The sequence below is a fragment of the Mytilus edulis genome, chromosome 11 (assembly GCF_963676685.1).
Source record: "Mytilus edulis chromosome 11, xbMytEdul2.2, whole genome shotgun sequence".
Taxonomy (NCBI): Eukaryota; Metazoa; Mollusca; class Bivalvia; order Mytilida; family Mytilidae; genus Mytilus; species Mytilus edulis.
Window position 1 is genome coordinate 49209751 of NC_092354.1, and position 13804 is coordinate 49223554.

Genomic DNA, 13804 nt, shown 5'->3' on the forward strand with positions numbered 1-13804 from the left:
AAATTTGAAAATCGAGATTGGGAATGTGTCAAATACAACCCCCCTTAAACCTCTAGCCGATGTAGATAAAACAAACACACAGCAATACGATGCTCTTTAACTTCGTACTGTTTTGGCCTTTTTAACTTTTTTTGGATTCGAGCGTCACTGATGAGTCCTTTGTAGACGAAACGCGCGTCTGGCGTATATACCAAATGAAGTCCTGGTATCTATGATGAGTTTACGTATAGTAAAACATATACAAAACAAATTTACAACAGAATAGTTGTGTCAGCCCACATATTTTGTACAACTTTACCTTTCCCTGTAGCATCTCCAGCGTCTTCAAATAGCGTATTTTACTTTTTGATAATATATAATTCAAGAGCGAGCATTTTCTATCATGTTTTACTCGATGGATTGTTCCCGTTAACATGACAGTATGAAACCACGATTCTATTTGTGCTTTTGGCTTCGTTCGTTGTAATAGTTACTTTTGCAAAAATCAGCCAGTGTGTTTTCCTGCTTCAATTGTATTTCATTCGTTCTTTAGAGGCTTTTTATAGCTCACTATGTAATGTGCGTTTTCTCATCGTTAAAATTGAATTAGCTATAGTACTGCAATATATCATTGAAAACACCTGGATGCTATAGTAGGATCAACAATTCCTGTCTGGCTAAGGTTTCAATCATGTTAACATACTGTTATAAAAACATGCTAGTAACATTAATTTATTGCTTGTTTGTGGTATTTTTATGTTTGCCTATTTTCTTTTCATGATGCTATTTTCTGTCTATCTTACTTGACAAAGAGCTCGTAATTCATTGGTTTTCCTTTTTGTTTTTTTTTGTTGTTGTGTATTATATTTGGTGTTTGGTTGATGCGTTGCACAAATGCAACCATTTTGATTTCTTACTTTTAACCTTTTTTTGAGAAAATGATGTCGGTGGACTCATGAACACTAAACTAAAGATTACCTATATTTTTTGTTTGAAAGACATAACATGTACCATTAAAGTCGAATAATTGTAAAGTCTAAAGCTCCCCCTCAAAACAATACTAGTGTAAAACCATTCAAACGGGAAAACCAACGGTCTTCTCTATATTAAAAAAAGAAAAACATTTATGAACCTCATCAACAAAGGACAACTAATTAACATTATATTCCTGACTTAGGACAGGTGGAAACAATTGCAGTGGGTTTAAACGTTTAAATGGTACCAAACCTTCACCATTATCTTACACAATAGTGTAACATCACAATATAGAAAGACACTATAAAATATCAATTGCAATTGCTTATCTCATTTAAAAGACGTACTATTTAAACACAAATGAACATTCACTCATCGAACAAATTTGAGCTATGATACAATGTAAACTCAAAGTTAATATAAATAAGGAATGACTAATTAAAGTAGAAGCAGTATACAGCTGTGAAATACTAAACAATTACATAAAGACATCAACTTTCAACATAATATTACAACATTTTACAATATAAAAATTATACACAGGTTCATGAAAATAATTATGTTGTCAGGTATATTTCTTCTTATCTGTATAACCATCCGTTCGGAAACACCAAGAAATTTAAATTACTTAATACTGTGTGTATTTGTAGAATAGCCCGAGAAGCCTTGTTTCAATCGTTAAAGTATTGAGCATGAAAAAAAACATTACAAGGAAACTAGGTTCGACATCAACTATTCATGCAATAATAAAATACCAATATTGTACGGTTGATAGACATCAAATTATTGTAAAAGAATGTAGGAAGAGAGATACAATAAATGAAAGGACATCATGATGGGTTAATCAACCAATAATTTCAAAGGATACATAGATTTTTGGATTAAATGTTAACAAACAAATAGGCATAAACACAATTGGATTATTTATTATTTATTTCCTTATACATGTATAATAATGATTTAAGTATTGTTCATAAAACTTATGAAATTAAACTGTTTTGTTAAGTGAGTGAATGTTCACAGGGAATCTACTTTGCAACTTAGTTTTTTTTTAACATTTTGTCAGATTTCAATGTGCCTCGTAAATTTTTGTCCATTGACCCCCTCTTTTCTCTTCATGTTTACATTCCATATATTTAAGAACGCAATTGTTTTAAATCTAATAAAATCTTTGTTACTTGTACTTTATCTTAAAACAAGCAAACTGACCCATATATTTTCTAGTTGTTAACGTTTCGCTACATGTATGTAGGTTCCATCTGTTTATAGAAGTCCTTTGAAATCCTTGTTATTTTGAAGGTGAGTTTCAAGTGGTGACTTTGTCGCCATTCCTTCATAAATGGACGAACTCTATCACGAGTTGGTTGACCGTTATAGATTATCCGTTTCACAAAGGTTAGCGGATATGTCCATTATGTCTTCACTACAACCTGTCAACTTTTCTAAAATGTGACCTACCAAAAAAGACTTATTACTTTGTTTGTACTAACATGACGAGGAGGAATGAATAGGGTAGTTATAACGCAAGTATAACATATGTGTATCGTATAAGCAAATGAATTCCATACCTTTCAAGCGTATGATAATAGCGTACGTAAAGCCTTAAAACTAGCTGTCGGTAATTGCAAGTAATCTCAGATCTGTACGTAGTGTCTTTCTGCTGAGTGGATGTATAAATGGCCGTCCACATATATTCTGTGTTTTTATAAGATGTATTTCTATTTACATCTATTTATCTAGTTTTTAATTTTTTTTATAGTATGTTCTTATGTTGTACTGTTAAACCACTTTCATAAGCGAGGATGGAGGGTATGTGCCTTGCAAAGAGTTTAACACCACTACATTATGTACGTTGATATAAGTAGATGAGTGCCAATTAGACAAGTGTCCATTCATGTCACGATTTATAAAAGTAAACCTGTGCGGTCTTCAACACGGAGCCTTGGCTTGCACCGAAGAGCCCAACAAAATAGAAGAAGAATACACAAAACGATGCAAAGAAACGTACACAACATGATATTAGTTGACTATTAAGCAAACTATAGGTAACATTTCTGCTAACGAAATACCATATCTAATAATGTATCAGTAATACAAGGATCACGTTCGTTAAACCCTAGAACGACAAAGCAGATACGGGCATAGCGAGTTGTGGAATATACACAACGTAAGATTGATTCAAAGCAACATCACCATCAACAATAGAAAAATCAACTATAGCTAACGAACAAAATCGTCTCTTTTGTCGTTGTCAGTGTGGATATACAAAATAAGATTTGGTATGATTGCTAATGAGACAGCTCTCCTCAAGAGATCAAACGACACATCAGTTTCAAGTGTAAAACTGGAATATCTTAATCTAGAAAAGGACAGTTATTAGAGTTTACATTTGGCAGTATATTTGAAAATTATTGATTATTAAATAAAATAAAATCACCAAGAAAGGGTTGTTGAAGAGGGACAAAAGATACCAAAGGGACAGTCAAACTCATAAATCTAAAACAAACTGACAACGCCATGGTTAAAAATGAAAAAGACAAACAGAAAAACAATAGTACACATGACACAACATAGAAAACTAAAGAATAAACAACACGAACCCCACCAAAAACTAGGGGTGATCTCAGGTGCTCCGGAAGGATAGGCAGATCCGGCTCCACATGTGGCACCCGTCGTGTTGCTTATGTGATTACAAATCCGGTAAATAGTCTAATTCGGTAGGTCACATTCATGAAAGGGAAGGGGATTGCAGTTACGAATGTATGAATCAAATGCATATAAGACGGATCTTTACTGAGTTTGGCCATAACTTGTGATTCATAACAGAACAAACATACGTCCGATACTAAAAGGGCCCAGAGAAATATCTATAATCAGTCGATCAACTTTGTTAGCCTTTTCTTGCAATCCGTCTGTGCTATAAACACACGAAATAGCCGTTCAGTCGGGGGCTTGCATCCGGAAAGGGTTTTAAATATGGCAAATTGTTACTATAAAGGCATAACATTCAGGAAGGGAAATTTGATATTTTAATTTAAACGGGTTTGAATTTCCTGAATAAGCTGTAAGATGTGTTAAAAATGTACGAAAAGACTCTTTTGTAAATCAACAAATAAGCATTGGTGCATTTGTGAAATATATTGAATGATATTTTTGTTTTTCAATCATTTCAAAGTTTACAATTGTAATGATAACAATGATACTAAATATCGGATATAATAGTTTCCGATTTGTTTGGATTTTTTATATACTTCCTCTTAACTCTTCAATAGAGGAAGTTTTCAATATATATCAATTTGTTTATTTTTGTTAAAACTACAAGTATATCCCCAATAACGATTCAAAAGTAGATAGAGACTCAATTGCGGTTGATAAAGTGTAAATTTCAGGATGAAAAAAAAATGTTCTAGATAACAATAAAACTGCTTTTGTATTGTTCTATATTAATATCAAAACCAAACTCCAGGGTAAAATCAAAAGGGGAAGTTTATTTAAATCAAACTTTACCAAACTAGAGTTGAAAACAACTGCCATATTTCCGACTTGATAAATGCATTTTAATGAACAAATATGGGAGTTAAAACTGATAAATCTCTTATAAAACTTTTATTTTCTATAAAGTGAATCATTTAATATTATATGCATTTGGGACTTAGCCCAAAAATGTACCCACACAAATGACTCATGTACGTCCTTGTACGTGTATAACAAAGATTAAGTGTTATCACATTGGCCATGAAACTACATTTTTGTCAAGTTAATAACTTCATCAGGTACATCATTTACATCGTATACCTTGTTTTCAATGTTTCCATTACAGAATAACAAGAAACAGTTGAGTGATATAAAAACATGCAAGATACAACAAACTGTAAATGTTCAATATAAAAAAAGAAGATGTGGTATGATTGACAATGATACAACTCTTCAGAAAAAACCAAATGAGAATTGTTTCAAATCAACAATATAGTGTGCAACTTATTTGGAAACTTTTAAAACATAATGACGTACTTTTATTGAAATACCAAAAGTTGAACACTTAAAGATATAATACATTCATTCCGTTCTCACTGGTTATGAAACATTCAGTTATCAAGATAATATACTAATCAGTTGGCCTACGATAACACTACAAGTGGAACTCAAATCAAACGGATAGAAAGCCAAGAAACATACAAGCACTGGTTTAAGTTATCAAATAGCCTATACGTCCTAAATTCTGTTACTTAAAAGGCAGACATGATACACAGCTAAATTGTTTATAGAAATACTAGTATTCTACCCACATTGTACAATTATACATCTCGATGCAGTTGAGTTCAAACGGTGATTCAAAACACTGAACTTGTTTTTATGTCAGTATGGCTTTGGAAAACTAATTTTATTTTTTCAAATGAACGGTAACTTTTACACCTAGGCGATCGGTAGTATGATATAGATGTAACAGGAATAGGCTGCTGTCATTTAGTAACTCTGCTTATCGTCATTAGTTAATAATAATACACAATGATAACTAAGCTTTATTTAAAGTTACATGTTATACAAAAAAGAACATAGCATAAGATTTGATGAGTTGTAAAAATATTATACATATATTTAATAACATGTTTTAAAATGTAATTGATTTTCATTTTTTTTAATGAATATTTGTATTGGTTTCCGCGGCATGTGGACAGATACACAAAGATACGGAAACATGACACGATTTTGGTCTATTGTGCGGTTAGAATTTATAACAAGGAAATATAACCTATTATATACAAAATGGCTTCAAAAATGGTAGTCTTATATTTATGCTTTTCTTTTTTCTCACTCTTTCAATTTTCCATATATTTCCTAATTGCAAAAACCAATTTTTACATTTTGGTTATTTATGATTAAAAATGGTGGGAATGTATGGTTAATAGTGTGTATATAAAATACCAATGACATCTGTACGCTAAACGGGTATGATGCATATTCATCTAAGTGAATTAAAACTCATACGTAGTTTATCAAGTGAACATTACGAACCAACCAAACAACTGTAGAGGGGATCTCAGGTGCTTCGTACGTGTTTGGAGAACGTGATCCACATCAGCAAAATAAAAATATATAAAACGATTTTGCAATGATAGGTAATAGCTGTGAAACATGCAAATGTAACACTTAGTGTTATTCAAATATAACATGTATAAGAGGTATCCCGTTGTTGTACAAGGCATCTGATGTTACTCCTCATAATTGATATTAGCATGTATAAGAGTAAATAAAAAACCCAGTACTCTTCGAAAAAAAGGACAACACATGTTTGATGCTCGTCATGCCATACCTTGTAATGCATATAATATCACTGACTTACTAATATAACTGTAAATACATTGTAATGTATGGTTTCAACTTAATTATTTGTTATCTTATCATTCAATAGTTGTGTATGTCCGCACTTGAATGGCTTTTAGAAAATAAATAAATAATTTCGGAATAACTGTGTTACCCAAAATTGAAACCTGTTTTAGCAGAGTTTGCTATGTATCTTGAATATAAATCCGACGTCTTATGCATTGATGAAAAAGAACACACATACATTTGTTGTAATGATTTAGAGATATTGGTGCCTGACAAGTTTAAAAAGTGTTTCAATCAGTCAAAGAGCCAAAGAACTTAGACTTGATAGACTTGTTACATTGTATCTATATGTATTACAAAGTTTCATCATCTTAACACTATGGTATCCATTTATAGATCTGTGATGTAAGCAATGAATTAGTGTTTGTAGGATTTGTCGACACTTAGTTATTAGATATCTATCAAAATAAGAATAGAATAACCTTTTGAGAATAATATATTAAATTTATAAAATAATGCTTTTATTTTCAGATAATTTTATATTGAAAGGAACAATTATTAATATGAAGATTCTGATATTTGGTGTTCCTTTAATATGATACATTTGTTGAATTATTTCGTTAAGAATAACTAATGTGCGATACAATAAGAGGATCTGCGTTCCCTTCCGGAGCAACTGTGATCACACCCAGTTTTTAATGGGGTTCGTTTTGCTTAGTCTTAATCTTTCTATGTTGTGTCTTGTGTACTATTATTTGTCTCGTACATCCATGTTGCACAAAAAGCTAGGGCCGTTAATGCAGAAACATCTTTTGTTGGCTCTTTGAACATATTTTCTTCAATATACGCAAGGATATTTCGTTCAGAACATCAATTGTTACCGTATATAATGTACAATGACCTCAAAAGCAATGCATAAGTTTTTCTGGGACACGGTAGACTTTCAGTAACAAGCAACTGGAAATAATTTATAACGCATTAAGCTGTTTTGTAATTTTATTTGCAACGTCATTTTTTCCTCTCCAACTATTTGTAGTTATCTGCAGTTCAGAAAATTGGCTTTCAGTCGGTGTGTTTTAACTGTATGAAACAGCAATAGACTGAATTGCTTGAAAAGTACTTCACAAAAAGTGTCTGAACAGTACTGAAATTACAACAGAAATCGCAAAGTACATTAAATATATCAGCACGACATTTAAATGTTCATTACATATAACCGAATGCATTTTTTTCGGACAACTTTTCTAGCAGTTAGGGAACGATCCGTTAAGTTCAAAAAGGGGGAGGGTGGATTTTCCTTGAAAATATTCTGATCCCCAATTTGATAAAAAAAAAATGTTCTGGTAATACAAATGATTAAAGAAATATTCTGAATCCAGAGTGTCCCCATACTTTATAGTGTTAATTATTGAAAACAAAAATTTGATTGCTAGCGTCGAACAAAACTGAATAAAAATGTTCGTGCGAAAAACATTGTGACTCAGAAAAAAAACCCATATACACCGCCCCCCTGCCCTTTGGAAAGTTAAGTGGTTGCTCTTTTATGAAAGCCATTTTGATGATTTCCAGTAGTTTAAAGATACTTAAGATGTATCGGTTAAGCATTCAAAAAGACTGCAGCAGAGTGCTTAAAGACGAAGAAATAGGATTGATATGTTAAAGATCACTACATTTCTATCTTTTATTTTTGATTGAAATGTTATTTCTTCTCCACGGAGTATTTGGCAAATATAGGGGAACAGTTTTTTTAATTTCTAATTGTATTTTAACGGATCTGAGATACTAAACAAACAATACAATCTTTTTGGTAATGCATTTATGAGTGAATCGTTGTTTAAGTGACGACCAGTGGAAATATTTTCTGTGAATGTCCAGTCGATTCGGGAAGACCTTTTCAAATGAATTATGTGTTCGGCAACGATGCTGTTTTGAGTCTAGTAAGGTGTTAATAAAGCTACGTACAGTTTTTTTTTATAACAAATAAATATGCGGGAGTTTCTCGAGGCATTGAAGACCAATTGGTAGCCTTAGACTGCTGTCTGCTTAATGGTCGGGTTGTTGTCTCTTTGAATCATTCAATATTTCCTTTCTCAATTTTATATCAAGTTAAGGCAAATATTTCTGTAAAGAACTTTATTGATCGTTATTATGATTATCAATTTTATTCAAAAATATTTTTCTGCCCTAAATATACATTGTAAAACTAATGTTTTAAATGCCTTGTGTTGTATACACCTAACCTACACATGGCCTACATTGACTATCGACTGCATGTAAACAAAACATGAAAAAAACTACATGTAAACATTGAGTTTTATCAATGGGAACGTTATTGTGTTTAGTTTACGTGTGAGTGGCACTAACACAACACTGAGTTAAGATCAATGTGAACACGGCCTAAATGTCAGTAGAGCATCATGTGGTCGAGTGAAATGTTATAATCATGCAAAATGAAAATACGACATGAAATATCTAAGGTTTTGTCATAACCATCATAACCATCATTAAACACTTAAATAAACTATTCGAAATTGAAAGTCAAACTGAATTTTTAAAGGCGATATCTAAGTTAAATTCTTCAACGTTCATTCGTCTACATATAAAACAAATGTCCTTAATTTAATTCGTTCTTGTTTTTGATGCCGAATACATGTCTGTGTTTATCTATTATTTTGAAGTATTACGCATATAAAATTAGATTATAAAATAACGGAAATATAAACCCAATATGACCTGTGGATTTTAGAATGTAGAACACGGAAATATCATATATTATTTACAAAATAGACATAAAGAATGGTAAGTAAACACTGTTTGTCATTTGTATATCGCTTTGTTTACACATTTCAAGAAATGTCTATGTACCTGGTATTTAAATCCTTTGTACTGTTGGATTTTGTATGACGTAACATGTACATATATTATAGTTTAGAGTGCACAACACCTGAAAACACATTCATGTATATGTGGACTCTTCGGAAATGTGTCAAATAAACATTATATTATTAACGACTTATGTTATGTTATTTCTAAACATAGCATAGTTTGGGTAAAAATTGAAACAATGATGTCAATATATAATTTAATGCGCATTTATATTTTATAGAATGTTTAATGCAAGCACAACTGATGAGTTTTGTATTGCCATTTCAACCTTATATTATACTAAATTGTTTAGCCTCGTAAATTTAACTTGTTAAATTTACTTAATCTAAAAATGTAAGACGCCCATTTTTGGTGTTGAATACAAACAATACATTTCTTTTAGGCGCTTGAGAAATTGTGCCTGCTTTGGTTTTTTTTACAAGGTAAGATTATGTAAAGAATATTCATAATCTGAATTGTAAAGGTATACACTAGCATAACATACGTTTATGATTTGATATGCTGTAATTGAAGTACAAACATACTGCGCTGCAAAAAAATATGTACGCTAGTACAATCTGAGTTTTAAAAAAAAAAGAATGTATTCGTCCAAAATATAACTTATTGCACTCTTCGATCGAACAAGTTTGCAAAATGATTAAATCTGTGTATATATCAACTTCGTTATGTGTTTTTATATCCGTACATGTACTGGAGAACTAATATAATGTAATAACTATACGATTTAGTTTACTTACCGTTTTCCTTTTTTTGTTTGCTTCATTGATTGATTGGTTGCTGCTCACTGCAAATCTTCCGACAAGCTATAGCTTATTCTTTGAGGAGTGCCTTTTTTTTTAAATGGAAAGAGCGGTTGAGAGACGAAAAGAAGGATTGTTGTCTTTTTATCTTACAGTTATGACGATATATAAAATGTCAATAGACATACGTGTATAAGGTGTTTTTTCTCCAGAGACGACATATTCATGCAAAAAATAAAATACATACTGCATAAATAAACTAGCAAATTATATAGCAACCCTTAAAGGTTATATAATTACCATTATACCTAGAACACAATTGTAGTATAATTGTCACGTCTATAAGTATTCATAAAGTTTTCATTGAATTATATTCAACGTTTATTCCTTTAACTTATGTACAAAGTATCAATACCTTGTACAAAAAGATTTGCTTAAACATCTCTAACTAAACGCGTAACAAATTATTGGCGTTTTTTCATCTACAAAATCTGATTATTCTTTTTTGTAAGTATATAATGTGTACACAGACGACATATTCAAGATATAATGAAATCCTAATGCAACTACAAACCAACAAGCTAAAACGCAGCCAAAAAAGCTAATAATTACAAGAAAAAAACCCCACTTAATTGTTACGTCTCTAAGAGTGCCTAATTTTGTCATTGACCTTTACTCAATTTGTATTTCTTTAGCTCAAATGTTTTTCACACAATAAATGTATTTTATAACAACACTCTTGAATGAAAAACATGTTTAGTAGAAGATATGACATATTGAGACCAATGACATGTTTGATAATACGATATATTTTTTGTTAAGGCTTATATGTGTCGATATATGTATCGCATTGACATCCCAAAAGATCTGAATTTCAAATAGTATAATTTTTGATAAAAAATACATAGTTTAGCAAAAAGAGCTGGAGTAATTTCACTACTGTTGTATTTTAAAAAGCCACGCGTTACAAGATTATTTGTCCACGATATATTGTACTTTAGTTGACAAATGAGTATCGAAAAGAAAAATCATAAATTGTATTATTAATAATGGGAGGGACAAAAATATGGTATACATTTCAAAGTTCAATAGCGATGGATACAATTGTACATTTGATAGACATTTGGTTTTGTATAATTTATTAGTTTTATTGTAATTAGGTTTTTGCTGTCAGCTAATGCAGCCATTTGCGAAAATCTTTTTTTTCTTCAAATAATGTTGTAAATAGTTATAGTTGGTGGATTCTTGTGTAATGTAAGCAGATATGGTATGAGTTGCAATGAAACAACTCTCCATCCAAGTCACAATTTATAAAAGTAAACCATTATTACATGGCGCTGTCAGTTTATTTCCGATCTATGAGTTTAATGGTCTATCTGGTATCTTTCGCCCCTTTTTTATAGGTCACTATAATAACACGGAACTCTGGCTCACACCGAACATCAAGCTACAAAAGGCCCTAAAATGACTAGTGTTCAAAAGAGAACATTAACGGTCTAATCTATATAAAAAACGAGAAAAAAACCCACGTATGAACCAAATCAACAAACGACAACTACTGAACCTCAGATTCCAAACTGAGGACAGGTGAACACAATTGAAATGGGTTAATACGTTTTAATAGGTACCAACTTTCACCCTCATCTGTGTAACATCACAAAAAGAAAACAGAAAGACACACTATCAAATATTAATCAAAATGGCTTAATGCAATCAAAAGACAAATTAACACAACTCAGCAAACACACAAAATGATAAAAACATTTTTCAAATGTGATGTGGACGTCTCTCACAAAATATTTCAATAAGATATCATTTTAAATTTAAAAAAAAATGTATTTTATTGTTTTTGAAATGTTTTGTTTCTAACATTTTAGTAAAATATTTTTACAACATTAACAAAATATTATTTTCTTATATCTTTTATTCATGTTCTAAAAACATTGTATCCCGTAGATATTTTTCAACATTAAACAAATGATATTTTCTTCAATTGGTATTTCAAATTGTAACAACGCTAAAATTAAATATTTCCAAATATCCCAAAAACATTCTGCAAAAAAGTTTAACAAAAAATATAGTTTTGCTATTTGCATATAATGTTTTATACCATCAGCTAAATGGTTTTTTTTATAAAATATTTTACTTACACATTATTCAATTGTCTTACTGGTACTTTAGTCGACATTTTAGGGATTTAAGAATAACATTTTATTTAAACTTTATTCAAAACCCCACAAACATCGTTTTGTGGAATTAGCTCGTTTTTTTTCAGGATAAGATATCAATATCATGAAAAGCAAAATACATGTACTTAACCATTGAAATCCTTGATATCTCGAAGTCAGATTTTATTCCTTCTTATATTAAAATGCAAAAGATTCGACATTAAATTAAGGATTAATGTATTAATAAACTTGTTCCTTTCTTTAATATTTTTTCTCATTTCGTTCGTGTTTATTTTAGAAATTAGAAATGAAAACTGATCAATGTACTAAGTTCCGTTTTCGTATCGTTTATATGAATTACTGAAAACCGATCTTTTCCGGAACCGACTTTTGTTCTATCAACGGAAATGATATTGAGATTTGAAATTTGAAACGAAAACAAAGTCAGGATATCAACAAAGAGAGCGAAGAAAATTGTTTGTTACGCGATATATACTCACTTGATAAGAATGATTAATCTTTTAAGATGAAACTTGTACATTCACTGTGCGTGTTCAATCATAATCTGAACCAACACATCTGTTTCGAGAAGTGCTTTTTAATGTTTTTTTAAAAAAGTGGGGCCTGCCCAAGGCAAGTTTTTGTTTGGTCCTTTTGGAGTGATACTTGTAAATAGTCTATACATCTATCTTATATGTAGCTCCATAAGGGGGTCTGGTCCCCTAAATATGCCACTGTTCTAGCAACTACGTACACAAATTATAAAATTATGTCCATGGGCAGACCTAGTCCAAATAATTATGACTTCTTGACGTCCAAAAAAAATTAATTAAAATAGCCTTGCCAGACGTCATATTTATTTGGACTAGGGCAGACCCATCATCAAAGTATATTCACAGGCATTTGTTTCTATCCATGGGAAGACCCACTATCAACGTATATTTACGAGTCTATACGTTGATTGTGGGATTTCCCATGGATATAGAAATTTGACTGCTAATACACCTTATCGCTATTGGTCCGCCATTACTGGCTAAGGACATCACAAACGTTCCCGTAAAATGTGGATGTCACAATAAAAAAAATATTTGACACACCAATAGAAAGTTAAACACCTTATTGCTATTTGTCAGCCACTACTAGATATCACAAAACTGTCACAAGTTTCCGTAAAAATTTGATGTCATAATAAAATATATCAGGCGTCAAAATGGAAAAGGGTTTGTTGTTTGACATCAAAAGTTCAACCGGGACAGAATCTTGAATTTGGTTAAGCGGTAATAGCGATAAGGGGTATTATTGTTTGAAAAATGCTGACGTAAAAAGTTCAAGGGGGTTAGATTTCCAAATACTGAAATAGCAATAAGGTGTATGAGACAGCTATCAACCAGAATTCAAATGACTTGGATAAAATAAATTACAGGTCCCTGTACGTCTTTCAACATTTAGAAAACCCATACCATATATAATAGTCCACTGTACTGTAAAATACAGGTACCTAAATGTTACAATGATTTTAGAGTAACAAAATAGAACTGAATTTAAAAAGTAGATTTCCAGTACTAATGAATGTTGGTACAGAAATAGTACAATTGCAAAAGTAGCTGTGTATGTATTTTCAAAACAGTAAATTAAATTTCCCTTAACAGCTTAATGTACATTACAAAGACTATGTAAAACTTCAGTACAAGCAATATACTATAAACTGTTGCTAAAAATTATATTTAT